Here is a 6,306-nt window from a genome sequence, read left to right on the forward strand (position 1 = left end):
CTTAATTTAGATCTTAGGATGATGAAAAAATGTGTCCATGCTCTCTGATATAAATCATAGCAAGATCCTCTATGACCCACCTCCCAGAGTAATGGAAATAAAAGCAAAAATAAACAAATGGAAACTAATTAAACTTAAAAGCTTTTGCACATGAAGGAAACTATAAGCAAGGTGAAAAGACAGCTTTCAGAATGGGAGAAAATAATAGCAAACGAAACACTCACAAAGAGTTAATCTCAAAAATATACAAGCAGATCATGCAGCTCAATACCAGAAAAATAAACAACCCAATCAAAAAATGAGCCAAAGAAGTAGAGACATTTCTCCAAAGAAGACATACAGATGGCTAACAAGCACATGAAAAGATGCGCAACATCACTCATTATCAGAGAAATGCAAATCAAAACCACTATGAGGTACCATTTCACGCCAGTCAGAATGGCTGCTATCCAAAAGTCTACAAATAATAAATGCTGGAGAGGGTGTGGAGAAAAGGGAACCCTCTTACACTGTTGGTGGGAATGCAAACTAGTACAGCCAGGATGGAGAACAGTGTAGAGATTCCTTAGAAAACTGGAAATAGAACTGTCATACCACCCAGCAATCCCAATGCTGGGCATACACACCAAGGAAATCAGAATTGAAAGAGACACATATATCCTAATGTTCATCGTAGCACTGTTTATAATAGCCAGGACATGGAAGCAACCAAATGTCTATCAGCAGATGAATGGATAAGAAAGCTGTGGTACATATACACAATGGAATATTACTCAGCTACTAAAAAAAACACTTTTGAGTCAGTTCTAATGAGGTGGATGAAACTGGAGCCTATTATACAGAGTGAAGTAAGTCAGAAAGAAAATGCCAATACAGTATATTAACGCATATATATGGAATTTAGAAAGATGGTAATGATGACCCTATATGCGAGACAGCAAAAGAGACACAGATGTAAAGAACAGACTTTTGGACTCAGTGGGAGAAGGTGAGGGGGGAATGATTTGAGAGAATAGCATTGAAACATGTATATTACCATATGTGAAATAGATCACATGTCCAAGTTCGATGCATGAAACAGGGCACTCAAAGCCAGTGCACTGGGACAACTCAGAGGGATGGGATGGGGAGGGAGGTGGGAGGGGGTTTGGGACAGGGGGACACATGTACACCTGTGGCTGATTCATGTCAATGTATGGCAAAAACCACCACAATATTGTAAAGTAGTTAGCCTCCAATTATAATCATAAATTAATTTTTAAAATGTGTCCATGATCATTAGGTTAAACACGTCTCCCATGTACGAATGATGCACCTTGGTGCTTGGTCAATAGTAGAAGCTCACATTTATTTGTACAATTAGTGTTTACAAAGCAATTTCGTGTAATATCATGTCCACTTTTGAACTTCAGAACTAATTTAAGAAATAGGAAGGAAATCCAAATTGTTTATTTTTTTACAAATAGACTAAGATGTGCACCTGTTAAATGATTTGCTTGAGTTTACACCGCAAGGGGTCAACCTCAGGCCTTCTCCCAATTCACCAGCACTGATCTGTGTTGCCAGGCAATTACGATGCCAAAGCCTGGTACTTCCCTTGCCTCCCACTTTGTCTTTTCTGTTCTGCCTCTTCTCATAACTCAGTGCTTGCCAATCCCTTATTCAACACTCACTGGCCTCATTCTGTAATTAGAAGTTTTGAAGGAAGAATGGTCTAGAGCTGAGCCAAATATATGAAAGAAATAAGTGGATAAACCCACATGAGGAAAGAATGTTTAACTTCAAGACTAATTGAAGAAATCTATATCAAAGCAATAAGTCCAATTTTAAACTATTGTGTTAACAAAGGTTTTGAAATATTATAATAATACTGACAAAGGAACAGAAAAAAAATACACTTTAGACACCACCTTTTAGAAAATAGAGACGTTTGGGAAAATTATTTGACTAATGTGTCTAAAGTCTTAAAATATTCAGGGATTAATTTGTACAGTTTTATCCTAAATGTGGAAAAAGCTTTATTGGGCAAAGATTTTTATCACAGCTGTATTTACGAAAGCCAAATTCGAGAGCCACCTAAATGTCCCACTATAAGAAAATGATTAAGCAAACTCTACATGGCTCATCAACTCCATTCCATTTTTAATGACTCATTAATAGCTTATCAGTGTGGGATAGTCCTAATGTGATGCTGTATAACCTTCACCCAAAAGATTAGGGGGAAAAGGTGAGGAGGAGGTTGGTCAGATGTAAACAGAGGTGACCCAGGATAGAGCAGGGCTTCTGGGGTCCAGGCTATTTGACCCCAACCAGCTTATCCCAAATCCCCAGACAGCATCTTCTGCTCTTTTGCACCTGAAGATGTCAAGGAAGCTTACTGTGTCTAAACTCTTAGTCACCATCTCTCCTTGGGGCTCCAGGAACCCTAAGAACATGGGCTCCCAGTGATCAGCTCTGAGATTGTTGCACTGTCCCCTCACATGGTTGCCAAATTACAGTGACCTCACTCCAAATACGTGAAAATAAGTACGAACAAAAATGTAAGAACAGAGGTGTTCAATACACAACAAATTTATCTGTAGAAACATAACACTGAATCCTATAAAAGAGTGAATCAGAAAATCAGGACTAACTGGACACAGAACAGTATATTTTGTCCTTGGAAGTGTTTTCTCATGGAAGTCTGCCAGGCAGATAAGTTCCATCCCAGATACTTCTAAAATGCCATTATCTCTACAATTTATATTACCTTTGATACATCTAATTACACGGCATTGTTTTTACACAGTAAGATAATTGGATTCACTCTGAAGAGCTTCAGCAGAAAAAAATCACAAATTGGATAAACTTCATATATGAACGTGCGCCTAGGCGGAAGTTCATTATCACACCAGGTAGCATACAGAGTCTTAAAACTTGGTACGATGTTTATTCACCTATCTCGGAAACATTTCTTTAGCTTCAAATGGATCTGCTGAATACTTGGCTCTGTCTTTTGAGTGTTTAAATGTGCTCTCCTGGAGGCAACGGAGGAATGAGTGCTTGGCCGCTTTTCAGAAGAGAGTTCCTATAGGCCAGTTCCTTCAAAGTTCCTACCTGGTTCCAATAGTGAGTCATTGACACCAACCGGGGGTCCTACAATTCAATCCCGTTCTGACACTGACCACCTGGAGTAGGCATTAGACCCCCACAAATGAAGAATTCAGTCTCAGGAGATTGCCTGCCCTTCAGATGCCAGTGCAAGTGGACTTGTTAAGCAGATAAGGTGGAGGGTCCCTGGAGAAAGAGAACCAGGCATAATTTTCTTGACATAAGAGAAGCCATTTTGGGCCTAAGCCATTTTGTGATCTAAACCTGGCCACAGTGCTTATCCTTGAACAGTTCTCCATAATTAACGATCTTAAGGTAACAAATGACCTTAAGGGAACAAAAGAATGCAGGAGCAGAGGAGAATCAGTCAAAAAACAACAGCTCAGCCAGTGAAACAGACTCCCAGTTCCTCCTCAAGGGATATACATTACAATTTGATACATATCTTTGAGTTCTGCAGGAACTAAGGCCCCCACCTGGGTGGAGGGTGGTAGCTGCCAGTTGAGAGCCCAGACTGGTCTGAACCTAAGGGATAATGATGTTGACCTTTCCCAACCCTCTGTATTCAACCATGGACAGAAAATCAAGGAGCTTCTGGGACTCCAGACGTGGGAACCCTGTCTCCAAAAGCATTCAGTCTCTGACTCTCAAGGTCTGCTTGTTTCTTTTTCCCCTCTCTCTGGTCTCCTCCTTTTAAATATTGCTGATTTTCGTACGCTTTTTTAATTTTAATTTTTGTTATCTTTTCTCCTTCTGCTGATTAGCATCTTCCCTGACACAGCAGCAGCCACAGCTTTTGGACTAGAGGGCAAAAGAGTCTTTCTGCCATCCCATCTTAAGAATTTAGTTAGAAATAGCCAAGCCTTGGGCTCCAGGATTTTACTCCTTGATCAATCACTATAGTTGGGGGATGGGGGGAGGGGGATTGCATAAGGGGAAAATAATTAAAATATCTGACATATTGAAATTTACTGTATGGCAGGCATCATTCTAATCTTTAGTTGTTGTTGAGTCACTAAGTCATGTCCAACTCTTTTGTGACCCCATGGATTCTAGCCCGCCAGGCTCCTCTGTCCTTGGTATTTTCCAGGCAAGAATACTGGAATGGGTTGCCATTTCCTTCTCCAGGGGATCTTCCCGACCCAGGGATTGAATCCATGTCTCCTGCATTGTCAGGCAGATTCTTTACCACTGAGCCACCAGGGAAACCCCAATCTTTAGTTAGCAGACACTTGTAAAGCACTCAGTAAATTAACTAATCCTCACAACAACCTTTAGGCAGGTGCTATATTATTCCTACTTTACAGGTGAGCCAACTGAGGCATGAAGAGCTAAAAAACTTGTCCAAGTCCACATGGCTAGTAAAGGATAGAGTTGGGATGTGAACCCAGCAGTCTGGTTCCTAAGTTTATGCTTTCAACCGCAATGCTACACCATCTCCCCACCCTTCCTGTTTTAAACTACCTGTGAGGTAGATAGCCTAATTGTCTCCATTTTACAGAGGAAGAAGTGAGAGACAAACTTCGTCCATAAAGTGGTAGGGTCAGGATTTAAATGCACAGAACCTGAATCCAAAGCCTATGCTTTCACTGATTCTGCTGTGCTGCAGAGTCAGGGGCTGGGAGGCACAGTGCCTTGGAAAATGGGGCATCATAAGCAGGCACTGCATCTTTTGCATATATGGAGAGTGCAGAGCCAGTCATTCAGGAATTCTTAACAGCCCCAACCCCAAGCTGGGGACTCAGACATGCTCAGCAGTAGAGGACCTGTAGTCAAGACCAAGTCAAGGTCAAGAAAGAGAGAGCCAAGAGAGCCTTGGGAGAAAACCATAGCTAGGATAAGGGTCGAGGAAACCGTCCACAAAGAGTGATTGACCTGGGATGCTGAAGCATACAGCCAACTCTCTGTGAGTGTACATGCAAGAGTCCCTAAAGTTGCAGTAAAAAAATTACTACTATTCTTTCTGAGCTCCTAGTGCACTGGTCTTTCCTTGCTCCAGAAAACCACAGGACTGGGTCAACTCAGAGTCCCTGAGAAATGCTCTCCCTGAGTTATAGCTGGATGTCATGCTCTCAGTTACCATCAATAATTCACATAAGAAATGACCATTTAAGGAACAGCTTGTGTTCTTCAGAAAATATGCCACTGAATTCATTCTTTTTACTTCTTATACCATGAGCCTAATACCCCGCCCTCAGTTTAGAGCAGAGAAATATTAATCTCTCCAGGCAAATGTGTGCTTATTTTTATCAGACAATGTGAATGGCATGGTACATATTTTCCTCTCTGCATTGGCTCCTGTGAACCATAAGTTAAATTTAGTGCTGAAATGTTCACATATCATCCTAGGTTCTTGGATGTCTCCTAATAAATTTTGATTTTCCTTTTTGTCTTGAACCATCTTGGTGTTTTCTGGCTTCATTTTTGTTTAACTTTTTAATTGTAAGGGGAAACACTGACTGAAGCTGCCTATGCTGGCCAGATGAGACAGTAGCCACTTGCATGAGTAACCTTGGAACAGGAGGTCCTGGTAAGGAACTTGGAATTAACAAGCTACCACCAACCAGAAGAATTTAGGAAAAGTCAAAAGGATAGAGAAGTCCATATGCCCTACCAACCTCCCGGAATCCTTTTTGCTGGAATCCATTTTGGCTGAGTGATGCGTGCTCCATCAGGAAGAACCCTGAGTCAGAATGATCAGCCAGAGACAACCCAGAAACTAATCCCATCACCATAAAACTTAAGAGTGCAAACCACTTGGCAGAGAAGTCCTCCCAGGTTCCCTTACCCTCATGCTCTCCACCTGAGTGCCCCTTCTCAATAAAGTCTCTTGCTTTGTCAACATGTGTGTCTCCTCAGACAATTCATTTCTGAATGTTAGACAAAAGCCCACTCTCGGGCCCTAGAAAGGGTCTCCCTTTCTGCAATAGAATGTACATCCAAAGGAGTGTACAAAACAAAAGCATTCTGTACAATGGTTATCTCAAGATAAACACCCATACAACCACCAGCCAGGTCAATACTCAGGAATTGCCAGCACCCCAAAAGCCCTTTCTTTCTCCTCTTAAACACCACCTATCCCTGACACAGAGCAGGACCCTGTGGCACAAAAGCCTTTCTGTGTCCTCTGGTTTTTGTTTGTAGGAGATGGGTTTCATCCAGCCTCCATGACCTTCCTTGAGTTCCAACAGGCGTTTAAACACTTACTAATCAGGG

General features: G+C 41.5%; 1 long non-coding RNA gene across 1 annotated transcript; it reads right to left on the reverse strand.

Annotated features, from left to right (window-relative positions):
• Positions 1 to 2,914: 2,914 nt before the first annotated feature.
• LOC129644623 (uncharacterized) lies at positions 2,915 to 6,057 on the reverse strand. Its single transcript, XR_008710888.1, has 2 exons — positions 5,709 to 6,057; positions 2,915 to 3,276 (listed from the first exon to the last, which is right to left on the reverse strand). It is a non-coding gene; the product is annotated as an uncharacterized LOC129644623 (long non-coding RNA).
• Positions 6,058 to 6,306: the final 249 nt, after the last annotated feature.

Source organism: Bubalus kerabau, chromosome 2 (assembly GCF_029407905.1).
Source record: "Bubalus kerabau isolate K-KA32 ecotype Philippines breed swamp buffalo chromosome 2, PCC_UOA_SB_1v2, whole genome shotgun sequence".
Taxonomy (NCBI): domain Eukaryota; kingdom Metazoa; phylum Chordata; class Mammalia; order Artiodactyla; family Bovidae; genus Bubalus; species Bubalus kerabau.